Here is a 22,762-nt window from a genome sequence, read left to right as displayed (position 1 = left end):
TGGAGTCGCATTATTGTTCCTTATGAAGCCGTCGAGACAATAGGCGTCGCGACGCTGGGCGTCGTTTTTCTAACGTCTGCTGTAATGTTGTCCGAAAGGTTTCAGGTTGGGTCAGGTTAGGTAGTGTTGGGTTGGGTTAGGTTAGGTTAGGTTAGGTTAGGTTAGGTTAGGTTAGGTTAGGTTAGGTTAGGTTAGGTTAGGTTAGGTTAGGTTAGGTTAGGTTAGGTTAGGTTAGGTTAGGTTAGGTTAGGTTAGGTTAGGTTAGGTTAGGTTAGGTTAGGTTAGGTTAGGTTAGGTTAGGTTAGGTTAGGTTAGGTTAGGTTAGGTTAGGTTAGGTTAGGTTAGGTTAGGTTAGGTTAGGTTAGGTTAGGTTAGGTTAGGTTAGGTTAGGTTAGGTTAGGTTAGGTTAGGTTAGGTTAGGTTAGGTTAGGTTAGGTTAGGTTAGGTTAGGTTAGGTTAGGTTAGGTTAGGTTAGGTTAGGTTAGGTTAGGTTAGGTTAGGTTAGGTTAGGTTAGGTTAGGTTAGGTTAGGTTAGGTTAGGTTAGGTTAGGTTAGGTTAGGTTAGGTTAGGTTAGGTTAGGTTAGGTTAGGTTAGGTTAGGTTAGGTTAGGTTAGGTTAGGTTAGGTTAGGTTAGGTTAGGTTAGGTTAGGTTAGGTTAGGTTAGGTTAGGTTAGGTTAGGTTAGGTTAGGTTAGGTTAGGTTAGGTTAGGTTAGGTTAGGTTAGGTTAGGTTAGGTTAGGTTAGGTTAGGTTAGGTTAGGTTAGGTTAGGTTAGGTTAGGTTAGGTTAGGTTAGGTTAGGTTAGGTTAGGTTAGGTTAGGTTAGGTTAGGTTAGGTTGTGTTGTGTTGTGTTGTGTTGTGTTGTGTTGTGTTAGGTTAGGTTAGGTTATTGAGTTAGTAGCGTGCTCTTAGGTAAAATTTCGTCCTCCGTCACAGTCGCTACGCTTGGCGTCGATTATCAAGCATCGTGGCCAACATTTCACCTAGGGTTTCTACCTCTTTTGGCGTCTTTTGATGGCGTCACGACGAAAGGCGTCCCAACGCTCGGCGTCGGTTTTCTAGTTGAGTGCTCAATGTATCTTGATATCAATCTTAAACAAATTTGGCGTCAATTGAGGACGTCGCGACGTTAAGCGTCGCGACGCCAGGCGTCGATTTTTAAAAGTCACCTGAAATGTAATCCGAAGGTTTAAGTTGCATTCCTGGGGTCCTAAAAATAGGTCGAGAATATAGGCGTCGCGACGCCGGGCGTCGATTTTCAAAAGTCATTCCCAATGTAATCCGAAGGTTTGGAGTCGCATTATTGTTCCTTATGAAGCCGTCGAGACAATAGGCGTCGCGACGCTGGGAGTCGTTTTTCTAACGTATGCTATAATGTTGTCCGAAAGGTTTCAGGTTGGGTCAGGTTAGGTAGTGTTGGGTTAGGTTAGGTTAGGTTAGGTTAGGTTAGGTTAGGTTAGGTTAGGTTAGGTTAGGTTAGGTTAGGTTAGGTTAGGTTAGGTTAGGTTAGGTTAGGTTAGGTTAGGTTAGGTTAGGTTAGGTTAGGTTAGGTTAGGTTAGGTTAGGTTAGGTTAGGTTTGGTTAGGTTAGGTTAGGTTAGGTTAGGTTAGGTTAGGTTAGGTTAGGTTAGGTTAGGTTAGGTTGTGTTGTGTTGTGTTAGGTTAGGTGATTGAGTTAGAAGCGTGCTCTTAGGTAAAATTTCGTCCTCCGTCAGAGTCGCTACGCTTGGCGTCGATTATCAAGCATCCTGCCCAACGTTACACCTAGGCTATATAAATATTTTGGCGTCATTTGATGGCGTCACGACGAAAGTCGTCCCAACGATCGACGTCGGCTTTCTAGTTGAGTGGTCAGTGTATCTTGACATCAATCTTCCACAAATTTGGCGTCAATTGAGGACGTCGCGACGATAAGCGTCGCGACGCCAGGCGTCGATTTTTAAAAGTCACCTGAAATGTAATCCGAAGGTTTAAGTTGCATTCCTGGGGTCCTAAAAATAGGTCGAGAATATAGGCGTCGCGACGCCGGGCGTCGATTTTCAAAAGTCATTCCCAATGTAATCCGAAGGTTTGGAGTCGCATTATTGTTCCTTATGAAGCCGTCGAGACAATAGGCGTCGCGACGCTGGGAGTCGTTTTTCTAACGTCTGCTATAATGTTGACCGAAAGGTTTCAGGTTGGGTCAGGTTAGGTTAGGTTAGGTTAGGTTAGGGTAGGTCAGGTTAGGTCAGGTCAGGTCAGGTCAGGTCAGGTCAGGTCAGGTCAGGTCAGGTCAGGTCAGGTCTAGTCAGGTCTGGTCAGGTCAGGTCAGGTCAGGTCAGGTCAGGTCAGGTCAGGTCAGGTCAGGTCAGGTCAGGTCAGGTCAGGTCAGGTCAGGTCAGGTCAGGTCAGGTCAGGTCAGGTCAGGTCAGGTCAGGTCAGGTCAGGTCAGGTCAGGTCAGGTCAGGTCAGGTCAGGTCAGGTCAGGTCAGGTCAGGTCAGGTCAGGTCAGGTCAGGTCAGGTCAGGTCAGGTCAGGTCAGGTCAGGTCAGGTCAGGTCAGGTCAGGTTAGGTTAGGTTAGGTTGTGTTGTGTTGTGTTAGGTTAGGTTAGGTTATTGAGTTAGTATCGTGCTCTTAGGTAAAATTTCGTTCTCCGTCACAGTCGCTACGCTTGGCGTCGATTATCAAGCATCGTGGCCAACATTTCACCTAGGGTTTCTACCTCTTTTGGCGTCTTTTGATGGCGTCACGACGAAAGTCGTCCCAACGCTCGGCGTCGGTTTTCTAGTTGAGTGCTCAATGTATCTTGATATCAATCTTAAACAAATTTGGCGTCAATTGAGGACGTCGCGACGAAGAGCGTCGCGACGCCAGGCGTCGATTTTTAAAAGTCACCTGAAATGTAATCCGAAGGTTTAAGTTGCATTCCTGGGGTCCTAAAAATAGGTCGAGAATATAGGCGTCGCGACGCCGGGCGTCGATTTTCAAAAGTCATTCCCAATGTAATCCGAAGGTTTGGAGTCGCATTATTGTTCCTTATGAAGCCGTCGAGACAATAGGCGTCGCGACGCTGGGCGTCGTTTTTCTAACGTCTGCTATAATGTTGTCCGAAAGGTTTCAGGTTGGGTCAGGTTAGGTAGTGTTGGGTTTTGTTAGGTTAGGTTAGGTTAGGTTAGGTTAGGTTAGGTTAGGTTAGGTTAGGTTAGGTTAGGTTAGGTTAGGTTAGGTTAGGTTAGGTTAGGTTAGGTTAGGTTAGGTTAGGTTAGGTTAGGTTAGGTTAGGTTAGGTTAGGTTAGGTCAGGTTAGGTTAGGTTAGGTTAGGTTAGGTTAGGTTAGGTTAGGTTAGGTCAGGTCAGGTCAGGTCAGGTCAGGTCAGGTCAGGTCAGGTCAGGTCAGGTCAGGTCAGGTCAGGTTAGGTTAGGTTAGGTTAGGTTAGGTTAGGTTAGGTTAGGTTAGGTTAGGTTAGGTTAGGTTAGGTTTGGTTAGGTTAGGTTAGGTTAGGTTAGGTTAGGTTAGGTTAGGTTGTGTTGTGTTGTGTTGTGTTAGGTTAGGTGATTGAGTTAGAAGCGTGCTCTTAGGTAAAATTTCGTCCTCCGTCACAGTCGCTACGCTTGGCGTCGATTATCAAGCATCGTGGCCAACATTTCACCTAGGGTTTCTACCTCTTTTGGCGTCTTTTGATGGCGTCACGACGAAAGTCGTCCCAACGCTCGGCGTCGGTTTTCTAGTTGAGTGCTCAATGTATCTTGATATCAATCTTAAACAAATTTGGCGTCAATTGAGGACGTCGCGACGAAGAGCGTCGCGACGCCAGGCGTCGATTTTTAAAAGTCACCTGAAATGTAATCCGAAGGTTTAAGTTGCATTCCTGGGGTCCTAAAAATAGGTCGAGAATATAGGCGTCGCGACGCCGGGCGTCGATTTTCAAAAGTCATTCCCAATGTAATCCGAAGGTTTGGAGTCGCATTATTGTTCCTTATGAAGCCGTCGAGACAATAGGCGTCGCGACGCTGGGCGTCGTTTTTCTAACGTCTGCTATAATGTTGTCCGAAAGGTTTCAGGTTGGGTCAGGTTAGGTAGTGTTGGGTTTTGTTAGGTTAGGTTAGGTTAGGTTAGGTTAGGTTAGGTTAGGTTAGGTTAGGTTAGGTTAGGTTAGGTTAGGTTAGGTTAGGTTAGGTTAGGTTAGGTTAGGTTAGGTTAGGTTAGGTTAGGTTAGGTTAGGTTAGGTTAGGTTAGGTTAGGTTAGGTTAGGTTAGGTTAGGTTAGGTTAGGTTAGGTTAGGTTAGGTTAGGTTAGGTTAGGTTAGGTTTGGTTAGGTTTGGTTAGGTTAGGTTAGGTTAGGTTAGGTTAGGTTAGGTTAGGTTAGGTTAGGTTAGGTTAGGTTAGGTTAGGTTAGGTTAGGTTAGGTTAGGTTAGGTTAGGTTAGGTTAGGTTAGGTTTGGTTAGGTTAGGTTAGGTTAGGTTAGGTTAGGTTAGGTTAGGTTAGGTTGTGTTGTGTTGTGTTGTGTTAGGTTAGGTGATTGAGTTAGAAGCGTGCTCTTAGGTAAAATTTCGTCCTCCGTCAGAGTCGCTACGCTTGGCGTCGATTATCAAGCATCCTGCCCAACGTTACACCTAGGCTATATAAATATTTTGGCGTCATTTGATGGCGTCACGACGAAAGTCGTCCCAACGCTCGACGTCGGCTTTCTAGTTGAGTGGTCAGTGTATCTTGACATCAATCTTCCACAAATTTGGCGTCAATTGAGGACGTCGCGACGATAAGCGTCGCGACGCCAGGCGTCGATTTTTAAAAGTCACCTGAAATGTAATCCGAAGGTTTAAGTTGCATTCCTGGGGTCCTAAAAATAGGTCGAGAATATAGGCGTCGCGACGCCGGGCGTCGATTTTCAAAAGTCATTCCCAATGTAATCCGAAGGTTTGGAGTCGCATTATTGTTCCTTATGAAGCCGTCGAGACAATAGGCGTCGCGACGCTGGGAGTCGTTTTTCTAACGTCTGCTATAATGTTGACCGAAAGGTTTCAGGTTGGGTCAGGTTAGGTGGTGTTGGGTTGGGTTGGGTTAGGTTAGGTTAGGTTAGGTTAATTTAGGTTAGGTTATGTTAGGTTAGGTCAGGTTAGGTTAGGTTAGGTTAGGTTAGGTTAGGTTAGGTTAGGTTAGGTTATTTTAGGTTAGGTCAGGTCAGGTCAGGTCAGGTCAGGTCAGGTCAGGTCAGGTCAGGTCAGGTCAGGTCAGGTCAGGTCAGGTCAGGTCAGGTCAGGTCAGGTCAGGTCAGGTCAGGTCAGGTCAGGTCAGGTCAGGTCAGGTCAGGTCAGGTCAGGTCAGGTCAGGTCAGGTCAGGTCAGGTCAGGTCAGGTCAGGTCAGGTCAGGTCAGGTCAGGTCAGGTCAGGTCAGGTCAGGTCAGGTCAGGTCAGGTCAGGTCAGGTCAGGTCAGGTCAGGTCAGGTCAGGTCAGGTCAGGTCAGGTCAGGTCAGGTCAGGTCAGGTCAGGTCAGGTCAGGTCAGGTCAGGTCAGGTCAGGTCAGGTCAGGTCAGGTCAGGTCAGGTCAGGTCAGGTCAGGTCAGGTCAGGTCAGGTCAGGTCAGGTCAGGTCAGGTCAGGTCAGGTCAGGTCAGGTTAGGTTAGGTTAGGTTGTGTTGTGTTGTGTTGTGTTAGGTTAGGTTAGGTTAGGTTATTGAGTTAGTAGCGTGCTCTTAGGTAAAATTTCGTTCTCCGTCACAGTCGCTACGCTTGGCGTCGATTATCAAGCATCGTGGCCAACATTTCACCTAGGGTTTCTACCTCTTTTGGCGTCTTTTGATGGCGTCACGACGAAAGTCGTCCCAACGCTCGGCGTCGGTTTTCTAGTTGAGTGCTCAATGTATCTTGATATCAATCTTAAACAAATTTGGCGTCAATTGAGGACGTCGCGACGTTAAGCGTCGCGACGCCAGGCGTCGATTTTTAAAAGTCACCTGAAATGTAATCCGAAGGTTTAAGTTGCATTCCTGGGGTCCTAAAAATAGGTCGAGAATATAGGCGTCGCGACGCCGGGCGTCGATTTTCAAAAGTCATTCCCAATGTAATCCGAAGGTTTGGAGTCGCATTATTGTTCCTTATGAAGCCGTCGAGACAATAGGCGTCGCGACGCTGGGCGTCGTTTTTCTAACGTCTGCTATAATGTTGTCCGAAAGGTTTCAGGTTGGGTCAGGTTAGGTAGTGTTGGGTTGGGTTAGGTTAGGTTAGGTTAGGTTAGGTTAGGTTAGGTTAGGTTAGGTTAGGTTAGGTTAGGTTAGGTTAGGTTAGGTTAGGTTAGGTTAGGTTAGGTTAGGTTAGGTTAGGTTAGGTTAGGTTAGGTTAGGTTAGGTTAGGTTAGGTTAGGTTAGGTTAGGTTAGGTTAGGTTAGGTTAGGTTAGGTTAGGTTAGGTTAGGTTAGGTTAGGTTAGGTTAGGTTAGGTTAGGTTAGGTTAGGTTAGGTTAGGTTAGGTTAGGTTAGGTTAGGTTAGGTTAGGTTAGGTTAGGTTAGGTTAGGTTAGGTTAGGTTAGGTTAGGTTAGGTTAGGTTAGGTTAGGTTAGGTTAGGTTAGGTTAGGTTGTGTTGTGTTGTGTTGTGTTGTGTTGTGTTGTGTTGTGTTAGGTTAGGTTATTGAGTTAGTAGCGTGCTCTTAGGTAAAATTTCGTCCTCCGTCAGAGTCGCTACGCTTGGCGTCGATTATCAAGCATCGTGGTCAACGTTTCACCTAGGGTTTCTACCTCTTTTTGCGTCTTTTGATGGCGTCACGACGAAAGTCGTCTCAACGCTCGGCGTCGGTTTTCTAGTTGAGTGGTCCTTGCAATCTGTAAAAGTGGCGTAATTTGAGGGCTTTGCAATTATAGGGGTTGTGGCGACAGGCGTCGATTTTCTAATCTTTCCACAAATGTTATTGGAATGATTGAGTCACATTCCTGTGGTCTGGCGATTTCTTGACAATAGGTGTCGCGACGCTTGTCGACGGTTTTCCGGTTTCGTCTTCACTGTGATGTGGAGACTTATCTTCTGCAAATTTGGCGTCATTACAGGTCTTTCGATAGGTTTAGGTGTTTCGACGTTTGGCATCGATTGTATAAGATCGTCCACTGTTCTATTGCAAGGGCTCAAATTTCTGTCGTGGTAAAATGGCGCCGTATTGCTCTTGTCATAACATTGGTTGTGTTATGAAGTAGACGCCAGGCGTCGCGATGTAGAACGTCTCTATGCCAAGCACTGCGGTAACTCTGAGAGGCGATAATAAAGAGGTGTAATTGCTTCGGTAACATAACACTGTCGCGGGCAACATGTTGCCCACGAGCTATAGGTTGGTCGGGCCTGCTTTATGGCTTATATCTAAAAGTTTACCACATGTACTCATCTGTGTCTGAAGCGAATCTCCGTACCAGAAATGTATCAGAAACACGCTGCAATGCAACAGCTTTGATTGAAAATCATTCTTTATTCGTTTCCTACGTGGTGATCGCTAGGAGACCGTGCATGACGTAAAATGCATAAGTATCCATCCTCGTTGCTTCGCCTCTTGTAGGTCCAAATATTCCCCTCCTCACAAACTTTCTTGATCTGTGTTCTTAGGTTCAGAGACGGAGATAAAGATTCGAACCCAAAAACATTATATCCTTTATTAACTATGTTGATAATTTCCTTATTAACGTGAAGCGTAAATTAAGTTTGTATTCTTACTAAGTCAAACTTATCTTTATGCTAATGTTCCGTACCACAGGCATCAAATTATGGACATAAAGACCAAATTACAATTGACACAGATATTCAAGGTCTCTGTTGTAAGTCAACACAAAGGTCTGTTCAGTCAGCGTAAATATTTCTACATTATCTGATCAATTTGATAATCTGGGTTTTCTATAAATAACATTGCAGTCTGCACACACAACAATATGCACATATCCAACAATACACGTACTTGGAGGGTACATTTTGGCTGGCATTATAAAAATCCGAAGGCCCTGTGTAAAATTTTGTAACAATTTTCGAGGATTTGTCAATCTGAAGGGAGACCCCTTGTTAAGAATGAACTTTTCCTACTCATTCGAATAAACAGAAAAAACGATTTAATTCCTCAAGGAGTCACTTGAGATTTCTGACTTATATTCTGTTTGTTCTTGGCACACATCTGAGGACAAGACAGTAAAAGCTAGAGCTTGATTTGATGACGTAGTAGGAAGCAGAGACGTTTCACTTTCGTAATTAAGATTCTCATTAACGTCATCCGACGAGGATCTGAAAGCGACAAGGGCGATTGTTAACTTCCCGTAAGACAGTTTCTGGCGTTGGACAAGTTCTTATTCGTCTCTTGCTACTGCACGTGACAAAAATATGATTTGAAAATAATACTTCAACATTTTGAAGCACAAAGTTCATCAAAATAACATTTACGAATTCAGTTCGTACTCGAAAGAAAACACATCGCGTCACCATGACAACAATCAGTTGGTTGATAACTGTGGTTCACTCTGAGAACACACAAACTCACAAATACACCCTGTGGTCAGAATGAAGAGACAATGGTACGTATAGTTACCACTAGGCTCTAAAGGGTCTCTACAATGTCACAAGATGTGAGATGGTTAGATACTTTACCACAAACAAACACTACGTGAATACAAAACGTGACAATGGAATTTATTATCACGAGATCTAAAGGAATTGAGACATAATTTATGAAGCGTTGTTTCAATAATAAATTACCGATTATTTAACGAAGCTTTTTTTGACGTAAATACGTCTATACGGAAGGGTCATTCGGCAAACAAGTGAAAGGAAAACGTGTAAGATCCATATCAACAATGTGTTAATATGGATCGACAACAATGGTCAGCTTGCGTGCATTGTTATGTTACCTAGGAAACGTCATCTGTTTACTCGGCATTGTTGTGTTACATTACTGCCGTCAACAATCCGCTTTCGTAACAAGATGGATGACATTGAAGATAACATTACATTACAGAGACGTAAATATAATTTAAATACAGAGACGTATTTACGTCAAATTCTCCTGAACCGTGGTTCAACTGTCACTTTTTATGCTATGCATAACGTAATAAAAGGATAATCAGTGAATTATGATTTGGAAATTATGCGAAAGGAAGCGATTTCTGTCGGTATATGCCCTGATGAATAGAGAAAAATCAAGAAGGATAGTCTACTTCCGGGCCGAGATTTTAAACCCGGAACCTCCCGAATACGAAGCATTGATTAGACTTTAAATAAGTGAACTATATTTCGCGTCTTAAAACTCGGAAAAAGTGGAAATCGAAAAATATTTATTTTATTGTTAATTTGAACAGAGAATTTAGGATAGATACTGCTTTGGACGTTACAGTAATGGTGGGATAATTTTAGGAGGTTAAAACAATTGGATTAATTTACGCGCACTAAAAATGGAAGATAGATACGACTCCGACACTTGAAAGAGGAGTTATCTAAGACAAATTTTTGATGTGTGCGCATTTTGAAATCGCTTGTGGGCGGAAAAGTAAGAACAGACAGACGGACTCGAGTTGACAGGAGGCTTTTCTGAGATGACGTTATTCCGATAAGAACAATAGCGAATGAAAAATATTATCTGAATGCCACTTAGCATCCTTCTACTAGTATGATGATAAATGTAATGCATCATGACAAATGAGCAAATCTGAAAAGTTTGACTTACAGTCACATGTTCTGAAGCTTTCACGGTGACTAGGTAAAATAAATTCTTCTCGGGCTACAAGTCGTGTCAGGTGGTTGAACCACTTTCGTCCTCAGGTTCAATTCAACCACCTGACACGGTTAGCAGCCCGAGAAGAATTTATTTTGGTCTACAAGAACACATTTCGCGTTCGTATCGCAATTTGCACGGTTCTAGAACGTTCGACATGGCCACGCCTCAGAGCGAGAAGCAACAATGAGATGTCACAGAAAGCAATTTATTTCATTTCTGCACACTTATTAATGGATTTTCACGTTAGGAGTCTGGACTGCCTTTATCATTATCATCATTATTACCAAGAGTAACTGAAGTTACGTCCACTCGTGGCGCACGAACCAGCAATTGTTAGAACATGCGACATACACGATTACCGTTTCATTACACGTGTAACCTGCTTATTCGCTAATTAATTTCAAATGTGAGTAACACGACAGGGCATATGAGTAAATAATGGACATTCAGGTTATTTACCGAAACTGCAACACAATGAGTCACGTGTGCAATTCGGACGACTCGAATTATCATGTATTTTTGGTCACAGACAATCGTCAGGAACTGAGGTTAAGTAATGCAACAACGAGGAAGAATTGGTGTTTGAAAATGGACACAAATAACAGTTGAGTCACTACGAGCGTCTGATTTGGAGCGATGTTCTGTCTTCGTCTGCGGTTACGCAATGTCTAGCGGTGGATATTTTTAACAATTAAAGTTACGAGACACGGCTACTTGGGTGTTATAAATAATGAAATTATCAGTCACGCGGCGAAATTGTTGCCAACAATGAAGAACAATATTATCACATTCAAAATTCATTAACAGAACGTCAGGTTCAAGCTGTTGGCACTCCTGCATCGTTTTGCGGAAGTCTCGGTTTCAAATACTAGTTTCCAGACTATCCTGAACGAGGTTTTAGGTGGGTTTTTCACGGGCAATGTCGAGTAATATCGGGATTTATGGAATAATACTTATGACTGCGCGTGTCCCTACGGTGGATTTTCCCGTCAATCTTGACGGGCAGTTTACCATTAAAACCCGTATTCAACGCTGCGACCGGGGTGTGGACGTACGATTCGGTCTGAGTGCATCGCGTTCTGTCCGCTGCTGCTGATGGCAAAGCTCCGTCCGTCACGGAGAGACCGAGATACGGCACGGAGGTGTTTTGTCACGCTCCTCGGAGCTTGACAGCATTCTTAGAGCTTTAGAGTACCCAGTCATTGTTCAGGACGCGTGTATGCGCGACTGTCATCAGTACTTTCCGTGTTAAAACGCAAAATTCTAATCCCGAGATTACAGGAAACGTATCCCAGTGTCACAAACAAGAAATAGGAGAAAAGAATTCGCCGAAATTTCGGCGTAGCGGCGTGTTCCTAACACTGCAGTGGAGCAACACACACAGGTACAAGCTTAAATTTCAGGTGCTGAAGGCGGGGAGTATTAACAAGGCTGTGTTCTGGGATAATAAACCGTGTAGTCTGTCCACTCGCCCTGATAATGGAGGCAGTAAACACTTCTGAAACGTCGATTAAGTCATCTTCACGCGTCAGCTTTGGCTGAAACGTCGATTAAGTCATCCTCACGCGTCAGCTTTGGCTGAAACGTCGATTAAGTCATCTTCACGCGTCAGCTTTGGCTTAAACGTCGATTAAGTCATCTTCACGCGTCAGCTTTGGCTGAAACGTCGTTTAAGTCATCTTCACGCGTCAGCTTTGGTCAATTGTATAATTGTCGTCTCCATTGTCCGAAAATTTCAATGTTAGTCGATCTTCGGACTATTTTATGACATAGAAGGTCCAACCAGCTTTAATTTCCTCGGTCATAACCGGTTACGCGGACGTTTTCTAGCCCTGTTGCAATGACAGGCAGTTGGTTCGTGACGTGTTTGCGAATTGTCACTGCAGGAGTACAGGTTCGTCCATTCTTGGGCGTGTATATTTTTAATACGTATTTGTATGGGTGGAATATTAACACACACAATAGCAGTTAAAGACGTACAGACAGAGAACTCGTCGACAATTTGGGTTCTTGACATTTTCTCGTCTGCTTATTGCTACAGTGCAAGGAGCGTGCTATTTCTTTAATCAGTGACTAGATTTTATATTATGACGTTACAGATAACAATAGACGATTGCGAACAGATTAGAGACAGCTTCAAACTCGTGTTATTTCAGGTACAGTTTGCACCTAATAAGAACAGAGTTGCATTACAAATGGTGATTCAGGTAATACTGTGCCTTCAAGTGTCAGAAATTTTAGATCTAGCGACAATAAACTCTTAAAAGAAGATCTATAACCGAATTATGACATTGTCCATGGTGGTCGTGTGGGTTATGACACTCTGTGGACGTCTAGGTGGATATTAACGTTTCGCAGGAGCATACCGTCTCCATCTTCAGGACGAAGATAGAGCCTAACATACGCTGTATTTTTATTTGTTGGGATCATATATTAGAAAAATAACCTGTCTCCAGCCAAGAACAGAAGCTGATATTTGGTATTAAATTTAAATTATAATGTTACTTCCATTTGTATAAATAAATTTTTAAAGAGAATTGCAGTTTGAGCGACTTTGTTACAGGCCAATCTGAAATTGAATTTTCGCGTGTTTTGAAGCGTGCTGTGTTCTCAATCCAAGACTTCATTTGTTTAATGGCGTGGCATTAGACAGCTGACGTAGGCCAAATTCGCTGTTTCAACACCAGCTGCTCTGAACATATTTGTCTTATCTTTCTTTGTTTTACAGGAAAACATCGTCATTAATGATTAGACGACGTTTAAACTTCTGTTTGAATACCCTAGCTACAGGCAGACAAGTTACGACTTCTTAAGCACACCGCAAACAACTCGCTGAGCTTTGCGAATTTCAGGTTCTCACGACGCTGAGTATTAAGACGGCTGACAGCTGCGCCAGAATTGAGATTCTCGAGGCTGTGAAGATGTCCATGTTAGTATTCTGGGTTGTGATAGAGCGTGGGTTTGATAGCAGCGTTTCGGAATAGCATATTGCCTCCATCGTCAGGGCTGAATAAGGCCCTAATATTTAAAAGCCTATGACACACGTCTCTAATAAATATGTGCGCTGACAATCAACAGTGACATTCGGTAAGCAACCCCACGCTGGCCTTGTAATCCTGGGGTCTCGGGTTCGATTCCCGGCGGTGACCGAATTTTTATAACTTGTGTTGGGCAAGGCCGTGGTCTAGGCAACACGGAGTTTTCCTCCGTGGCATCCCAACAATTACTCCATTCACACACAGAAGAAGGCAATGGCAAACCACTTCTGGATCATCTGCCAAGAACGTATATGAACAGGTCCCAGTCCGAGAAAAGGATGGAAGGATCCTGTTCATATGGACCTGTCGTCAGACAGAACACTAAATAAATAAATAAAATAAATAAATCTTGAGCCGGCAGAAGTTAACACAGAGCTGGGGTAGAATGTTCTACTTGCGACGACAATAACTCGACCTATCAACGTGTGTCAAGATTACAGATATCTCCGCAGACTTTGTAGGGCATTTCGAGACTGCAGACTAGTAGATAAACTTCCTGACGTGAGGACGACGGTGACTTAAAATAGTCCCAAGCTTTTGTCACCAGGAACATTTTAATCCTACTTTCCACATGAGATTTACAACTTTGGATTGCTACGTGTTTAACAAACCTTGAACTTTATAATGATTTGCAAAGTAATTAAGCTATTTGATTACATTTGTGACTGATAAATTATAACGCTTGGTGTCTGCTACAAGAGCTTGTTCACACACACTAATCCACAATGAAACTTCTAAGACGTAAAAAAATATCAGCGCAGATAAAGGATAGAAGAATCAAATGACAGATCTCTGTTAGATTCAGATTACGAGTTGGATGCAAACAATAACTCTGAAGTTGTTCTTGCACTGATTTAGTAATTTAACGAGGTTATAACTGAGCATAGACAATATATTAAATAAAATATACAAAAATATTACGATTATTCGTCATATTTTAATATTATCTCTCCTATATCATTACGAGGAATCAGCTTTCAAATTAGGAAATATTCGCGTACTGATACTATATAAGGTCACCTTAACTTATCCTGAGTAATTTGAAGTCCAGAATTTTGCCATCAGTCTCGAAAATAAAAAGGTAAATATTAAAATGTAATTCTTATGCTGTTCAAACTTAATCTTTAGCTCCCCGTAGAAACAAGGATCATGTATGTCTGAGACGAGGATGCTGAGGGCAATATTTGGACCTTAAATACGGAAAATAACAGAAGGCTAAGAAATTACACGGTTTGTAAGCGACCAAACTCAGAAAGATAAGATGGGCAAGGCGTGTAACACGCACTGAGAGGTGAAAAGTGCGTTCAGAATTAGAGTCGGTTAATCTGGAAGGGAGACGCGGGTGTGGATGGGATAATAATATTAAAACGGATCTTAAGCAAATAGGGTGCAAGGTTGTAGACTGATTTTATCTGATTCGGAACAGGGTACAGTGATAGGCTGTTTTGAACACGGCAATGAACATAAAGGTTTAAAAAAAATAACGAATTAGTTTTAAATAAATTCCTAAACTTCGCAGTTATCTTCTGACGATTGCGAAAATAAACACTGCACATCCAGGAGAGTGTACTGACACTTTCAGGAAGATCAACGCTGTTTGTGGCAGATAGCTCCCTCTTCATCGCCATTTTATTTTACTCGAAATACGGTGATGTTAATCACAGACGTGTTCCTCGATTCTTCAGAACCACAGAAGCAAACATTTCGCTGTTTCGGTGCACTGACTTTCTGTTACTTTGTTAATTAAGGAGACACGATGTCGACAACGAATAAGTCTTACATCGGCGTAATTTATTTGGAGATTCTGCAGTGACGTCACGTGCTACAGTATTAAATTCCAAAATGGCGTACGAGATACTTTAAGCAGGAAAACAAACATAAAAATCGACGTTTGGACTTAGCGAAGTAGAGGGATTAATAACCCTGAACACCGTCTGTTTCTTATAAAGCCCCGTGGTAACTATATGTACCACTTTACACATGCTTTAACTAACAATCAATAAATATATATTGTTTAAATCTTGTCCGTCTAATCACAATAAAGTTTTATTAAATATTAAAATATTTAACATTTAAAATATTTAAAATATTAAATGTTCTTCTTTAAATATTTTAAATGTTAATTATTGTAATATTTTAATATTTAATAGGAATTTATTGTGATTAGACGGACAAGATTTAAACAATATATATTTATTATATCATAATATGACGCAACTTTACTATCTCATAACAATCAATAACTTTAAACTATGCACTTCCGTTCTTCGTCATTTTAAAAACGAACAGCGATCATTTCCGCTCACAGAGTTTGTAAAGATCAAGCGTTGTGCTTTCTTTGCGGTACGGACTGAACTCTTTAAATATTCTTTAGGCGACCTTCGACTTCAGAGGGTCTAAATCAAAATTTGCCTTAAAGGGGCGAGGCTTCAGCACACAAGGACGTCTTAAACTTAATGACACGTCCATGAATAGTGATTATTTCTTTGTGTTAAGATTGCACAGTGTCAAAACTTGTTTCTACCACGCAGAACGCGCGTGCAGGGCAATGGTAAAGCCAAGGTCGTCGGCCGAGCGTTCCTGCAGATGCAACCATCTTGCTGATGATTTTATATCCATTTAGTTATTCACCGGACAGGACAACACGCGATTACAAACTGCAATTAATCAACTTGGTCCTGATGGTTCACACCACAGAGAAGACTTTTCAATACGAAAACCGCGCCCTTTCTGTAGGAACACGTCATCTGATGACAAAGAGCGCATCGTGGCATTTGTGGAATGTATCACGTAGCAAAATCACCGTTCGTCATAATTATCGTCATCCCTGAATATTTCGCGAATATATTTTAATTTTATTTTCGGAATTCCTTACTCCTCGTGACGGTAATAAAAAAATATAATTTGGATGCAATTCTCATCCATATTAACATGCTTCCTCTATTTGTTTCTATCCTTCGAGTTTCTAAGATTTCGTGGAACCTGTATGTTTATTGCCATGTTCACAAGAGACCGCCACTAGATATCATCAAATTCCAGTTGAATTCAATATAAATCCTCAAATTCTATGTCTTCAATGGTCCTTGAAGCCAATATTAATTTCTAACATCTTCAGCCCTGTACCGATGTTAGAAAACGCATTTCATAATCGTCATAATCCTTTACTATACTTTGAAAGTGCACAAATTAATCCGGGTTATGTCAGACACTGCTGACCAGGTTATGGACGGGCAAAAGACGATATTGGTGTCTTCAGTCAGGGCATAAACGCCTCGTTCAAGCAACATTCTTCCAGTACATTATTCATCTATAGTGTCGTAACCTAACCTAATCGAACATAACCTACACAGTTGAGAAAATGTCATTAAACAATGGGAAAATCGATCGATAAATGAACTGTGTAAGGTCACAAATGTGTAACGTTACAAGAAATTTTATTGTAATGTGATCTGTGAATTTAGTTCGTAAAAGAGGAAACGGAAATTCGCAAGGCTACAGGAAACAGACACGCAAACCGATTTCAAATTTTTTCTCATTTGGTTCATCGAAATTCGTGTGTTAAGACGGCATGTGGCTGAAGACGACTCATGTTGCTACGTAAGGGCGGAAGAACACCGTCTGCAACATTCGGAGGTAAGAAGTAACAATGTTAGCTTCTGCAGTGCCATTGTTGCAAATCTGCATTGAAACAAAACCTACTCGAGTGAGCGAGTTCAATTCTAGCTGGTAGGATCCACTGGTTATATTTTCATTGTTGAAATAATGCACCATTTATCTAACAGCTAATGAATGTACAACGGACCATTGTTAAAAGCTAATTAATTGTCGAAACGTACTCACGATTACGAAGACTTTTGCTTCGTTAATGATTTACGCATAAACGTAGATGGGAGGATAATATTGAAATAGACACTTAAGAACTAGGATGGGGGGTCTGGGAATCAGATTCATCTGGATCAGGATATGGACCAACCACTGACTGATTCCTGGCAGAAACTAACGTTTCGGAGGAACATAATGCCTCCATCTTCAAGTCTGAAGTAAAATAAATGCCTTCCATTATTATGCGTGCTTAAATTTTTCCCAGCTTCGTTTATTATTTATATTTTAATTCAGTTGTTTCACTGAGGTCAAAATAAGGCAGTGCAGCCAACTTAATCGCACGGCGTTTTTTCCAGCGGACAGACCTCATTGCCCCGTGGACACATTGTAGTACACGCCAATGACGTTCCGAGAGGTCAGCGAAACCTTTTGTCAATCTGCTAACGTATTTCGCACCACGTAATGTTTAACACCGTTTTCAACGTTCTACTAAGCAGCATTCTGTAAGATAGACCCTTTTCAATCCAATGTCCTTGTTGACAAAACAAGAGATAAAGGATCTTCCTACAAATACACCTTCAAACGGACGTGTTTATTAAAATTTATTTATTTCATCAGTTCGTTATTATCTAAAGACTCTTTACCTTGTCGATTGTTAACTTTTTAAATTCGAAACATTTTGGTTGACAACCGCACACAAGCCTTGAAAATACAAGCAACAATTACGTCGGTTTATTAGTTAACCTCACCACTGAAACAAAAGAAAGTATAAAATTAACCGTCAACAATGACGGAAAAATCTAGAGTAGAGTTCGCTTAAAACAGCATAAAAAACTCATTGTTGCGATAATTATCCAGTATGATCCGTAAGGTTAAAAATACCAGTGTTTAGTAGCAAGAAGTACACATTTATATTCTTTCTTACATGACTTTAGAAATTTTCAACTGAAAACAGTAATTTTAAAAAAAAATTATCTACTAACCATCAAATACATTGGAAATACATCGCAATATTTACTCAGTCTGTAGCACAAATTCAAGACATTCGAACCGACCACCTATTCAAAGTAGGTGTCCATTATTATCTAGAAAATGTAATTCGCATATCCAAATTAAATATTGTAAAATCAACAGACAGCAACAATGACATAAGGGGCCACTATCGAAATATTTTAAAGATGTGAACTTCGAACGGTTATGTGCATCCGCGATTTACGTGTTTCCATGCTACTGCATTCTGGGGCGAAGAAAGTCCATCACATGACACTTCCTTAAGAATAGATGACCAAGTTTCTCCTAAAACAACTTGAAACATAATTAAAACTCAGTTTCTATCTCGCTGTTAACGGGTTACAAACAGAATGAAACTGAAACAGCACGCAATGGCGTAGTACCGACGCCGTCGTCCGAGAACAGAAAGTAGTTCCAGCTGTTTCCATGCAAAATCTGAGCTATGCAATGTTTGAACAGTCAAAAAAGAGCGAGGTTTGAGATTCTATGGAAAATACCACCTTCAGTCCGTCCGTCAGTCCGTAACGTTTGAATCTGGGTACAAACACACGTCGAGTTCCAACCCAATTGGCCAGCACCGATGTCACCGGATACTTCGTAATTTTATACACACACATTTCATTTGTGTTCAGTTCCAGGACGTAAAAATCTTACCTACAGCAGCTCATTAGCTCCGTTGCTGGGTAACGTAGAAGGTAAACCCGTAACTTAACACACACACAATATTCTGTAATTTTAAATTATTCAAAAAATTATCTGCAACAAAAAAGTTCTATAATTGCACAAAATATTAGTACCCCATGTTAAGCGGTGGTGGAGGTATAACCCCCCACCTCAGAAATTCTCGCAGCTGCCATGTTGGTATTAATGACGGCTTTCAAGTTTGAGAATTTCACACGAAGTTTCAATAAATTCTGGTCACCCCCGAATATTAATACAGCCGAAGAGATAAACGGACCGACACATAAATAACATCTTCTTAAGGGCGTACAATTACGTTCATCAACTTCTTAACTTAATGTTTAACAGCCACGTAATAAAGTAGTTTGTAATCTCCATCACACACAGTTAATTTAATATCCATTTTAATAGAATCCGCCCATCTAATTCTTGGTCTTTCTTTCTAGGTTTGTCAACTAAAATTTTTGTATGCATTTATCATATTTCAATGCAAGAACACAAATGTAAAAAATAACCCATGTTGTAAACATGAAAGTTCATATTTACAACCTGAGGCGGCTCCACGAAAATTAGTACAAATTTAGCAAGTTTGCCGTCTGAAATTTTGTTAAAAACCTTCGCTGGAAAACATGGATTTGTAATGTGAAACAAGAAACAATGGAACGTACAAATGGGCTACCCCCGTCTCCGTTCACGGGTAAAGATTTTTTTTTTTTTTTTTTTACGATTTTTGGTTCAGAGCTGAGGGACATTAAAACGTCTCCTTTATCTCCTTCACACAAAACGAAACGTGTAGATGGCACTGAGTCATCGGCCATTTGCATTTCAAAAGACAGCAAACTTCTCATCGTCCAACAGTAACACGCAGTACGTAGATCACGTGTTTGAGAAAACTAGATTTTTTAGTGTTATTATAGGTGATATTTAAGGTTCTCACGCGGCAATTATGAAGATTGTTGTCTTCTGGGATACTGTGCAACGTATACACCTCTGAAACGTCGGTAAACTCATACCAGAAGGCTACATAGCGCATCCCAGAAGACGGCCATCTTTAGTTTTGTCATACACCGGGAATATCCGTGTGGGCCCGCCCTCAATCCGAACAGCACATTCAACAAAATTATTTATTTTATTCTGGTTCAAAACATGGTAATTCCTCGGGACGCGACAAGATTTGCGTTGTGCATTTTCCCACGAAGCAATTATTCTACCGCGCTGAAACGCATGGCAAGCCATTTCAATATTTGTCTGATACCTTAATGAGCCGTCTGCCAAAGTACTGACGCCCACAGAATTAAAAAAAATTTCCCTTCGGGTGTCCCGACAAAAATTCTCTGTGCAATTTTTCGAAAAGGCAACAAAAATTTCAGTAATTTATACTCTACCAAATATTAACAGGGTGATGAAATCAAATAGGATGACACGGGCTGGGTATGTAGCACGCATGGAAAATTATAAATGTATATAAAACCCCGAAGGAAAGAAACGTAGGATAATATTAAAATCGATCTTAGAGGAATACAGTGTGAGGATGTAAACTGAATTCTGGCTCTAGTTGAGGACCAACAGCGGGCTGTTGTCAACATGGTAATGAACATTCGGGCTCCAGAAAAATCTGGTATTTTCTTGAATAGCTGAACGACATTTGGCTTCTCACATGGGACTGTACTCCAAGGACTTACTTAATTCGTTACTGTTCACATTTCATGTCATTTGGTCCTGTCCGCCATAAAAGTAACAAGACAAAAGTGTTTCTAATTAACTTGTTCTAATCTGTACTTTTGCGAGTTCTATGCTACACTGTGTTTTAATGCAGAGATCAGTCTGCCTTGGCCCATTACTCTTCCGACCTTGTTTACTTGCGTGTGTAAGAAGTCTGTCATCAAACGGTCACATGGTCAGAGACACAGCATCACAGTTACTGAATGGTCAGACGGGCGCGAGACTCACATGGTGGGTGTTTAACAGCGTTTCATTCCACTGATCAGCCGAGAGCCTCCCCCCCCCCCCCCCGCCCAAACCCTTCTTCTGGCACCAGGCTTTTGTTTTTTCACGGTCATGACCTCAAGGCGCTGATGTAACTTCATTCTTACTTCAGAGTTTCCTTGTCTCTTCCACAAACACGACAGGACTCAATAAACAAGACACTATTTTGAAACCGTCCTTGAATTTCGTGAACAAAAACTATTATTGCTATCAAATTTGTATTTTAAACCTCACAGGATGATGGTGGTGGTGGTATTTTGGGGGTGTGAAATCGTACGTGGGTAGCAACGTTGTAGAGGAACATACTGCCTTCTTCTTCAGCCCTGAAGTGGTACCAAAGTTTAGGAGAAACACAGTGTATCTCATTCCTCACACTTATTTCCTCCGAAACGTTGGTATCGACCCACAAATTCACCGGGGTCACACCTTAAATAAACACCATCGAAGTATTCACCACTCTGAGAACCTAACATCTCACTAAGATATCTTCATCTTCATGCTTCGCATTTGTTAACTCAAGTCTGGCGTGATCTCTTAATTCACTACTAATTAATATAAACGTAACGAAATTTAAATAATCGATAAGCTTGATCGATTGTCTAGACATCAAAAAAGAACTCCGATAAGCACGACCTTGAACACTGTTAGTTAATTTTATACAATTTGTGCAAAGAATGCAAACGAACGTGAAACATGGCCCTGAAGAGCCCTTGAAGGAACTGATGTGGTGCACAATAAATCAATTTATTATTAATTTAAACACGAAGTCCGCGACCCAAAAACCGCCATCACGCGTACAGCAATTGGCAAGTCTTCACAATCCGCCAGCTTTTCTGTCATATTTATGCCTTATTTGGCACAGTTTCTACAGCACAGAATACCACGTACACGCTAAGCAAGGTCGCCTTTCATTTTAACACATTAAGCAGAGTTCGGCAATAAATTTGAGTCTTCCAAAAGCAGTTACTGAATATAAAATAAAGCGATTCGTTACGAGACATCTCAATCTTCTTCAGTTTCGTTAGCATCTATCCGTCATCGTGCTGAATTTCTCATCAATTCTGTAATGGCTGAAACGAATCATGGCGTTACAGATAAAGGGGTGACATTTTTTCTTTTGGAAACAGCAAAAATATTTGTAAACATTTTGATGTAATGAAATCGTGAAGAACACGGCAGTGAAGTTCTGATTCCAGAGTCCGAGGAAGTTAATTATGTATTCAAGGCAATTTGAGATAGATGATAACTACTCAGAAGAACAAGAAAATAAATTAAAAACTAGTCTTGTTGCCTTTAAAACACAAGCCTAGTAATTATACATTTATACCGTGTAATCTGTCCTACATACTCAGTACTAATTTCTGTAATTATGTCTTACGCATTCATGACATTGGAGGTCATTTTCGGTTGGGGAACCTTTATGAACATTTTTGAAGAACGTCTTGTCCCTCGACATATTAATGTCATAGTAAAACCCATGTAGTCAACATTCTGAAGCTCAGTGGTAAAGATGTATACCACCTGTTTCAAGAATACGTAACTATATTTTATATTGATTGGTTTCGATCGAGTCTCAGAAAAACCAAAGATTGTTTTCTTAAACAGCGTTAACCAGTTAATCTCTGTAACGGTGAAGTGTAGTGTTTTCTTTGCGGTACGGACTGAATTCTTAAATATTATTTAGACGATTTTGGGCTTCAAAGGATTGATTAAAATTATTTTCTTGGAAAAACAGCTAAGGGCAAAATTTGACCGTACCAGAGATACAACGAAAATTTAATAATCTTCACTCTTCAGCAGATATCTTCAGGGTGATCAAATCAAGAATTTTGTTTTATTGAATTCTATAAACGTCCACTTTAAAATGATATAGGCGTTAAATCCGAAAAGATTCACCACAATTAATGCCAAAGCCTACCATTCTGTACCAGTCCCACCCGAGTCTCTTCGTTAAAACCACATTTCTATCCATCTCCTACGCGATCTTGCAAGTTACCGCTTTCAAAGACGCCTCGATCAAAATTTTGAAACTAAAATAAACAATGAACAACAGAAATAGAAAAGACAAACAATAGTTATTTGCATCTGTCAAGGTGTGTTTTGAAACACTGGCGTATATTGTGTCCAGACAGTCAGAGAGCGTTGTTGAACAGTGTCAGGGTCGTATCAATTCTGTCGAAACTACGTCTTTGCCTTGGCAATGGCTGTGGCGTTTAATATATTTATATATTTATTTATTTTAAAAAAAGGCGTGGATGTTGTTCCGAGGCTTGTGACCCCCTTGGGGCCTCAAAACGTAAGGTCAGTACGTAGAATTTTATCCTTCGATAGAAAATCTTTAGAACTGTGCGCGCTCTCGGTTAACACCGATGCATCTTCTTGTAGCTACAAGACAATGGCAGACAGTGCTGAAAAGTGTGTTACCGCAGATTACAGAGGAGTCTGGCTTTGGAGCATTCTCTCGGCCAAAATAATAGTGCCATTGGACATTAATTGATTACAGATGAACCGTAGCTA

General features: G+C 41.2%; 1 protein-coding gene across 4 annotated transcripts in view; it reads left to right on the top strand.

Moving 5' to 3' along the window:
* Positions 1–22,762, top strand: part of LOC110840027 (UNC93-like protein) — a 77,570-nt gene that overhangs the window by 13,240 nt on the left and 41,568 nt on the right. Inside the window, exon 1 of one of the 4 annotated variants that reach the window (XM_087347008.1) lies at positions 10,926–11,091. The exons of 2 other annotated variants lie outside the window; for them this stretch is intronic. The gene's annotated coding sequence lies outside the window, so the exon portion shown is untranslated. Of the gene's footprint in view, positions 1–10,925; positions 11,092–16,287; positions 16,379–22,762 lie in introns of those variants that run through there. One more of the 4 variants, XM_087347007.1, reaches the window with a different exon arrangement.

The sequence above is a fragment of the Zootermopsis nevadensis genome, unplaced genomic scaffold, assembly GCF_977971745.1.
Source record: "Zootermopsis nevadensis isolate Lab colony 2312 unplaced genomic scaffold, Znev_1.0 Znev_ptg000011l, whole genome shotgun sequence".
In the NCBI taxonomy this organism is placed as follows: domain Eukaryota; kingdom Metazoa; phylum Arthropoda; class Insecta; order Blattodea; family Termopsidae; genus Zootermopsis; species Zootermopsis nevadensis.
Note: the sequence above shows the minus strand (reverse complement) of the source record. Positions and strands in the feature narration are given on the sequence as shown.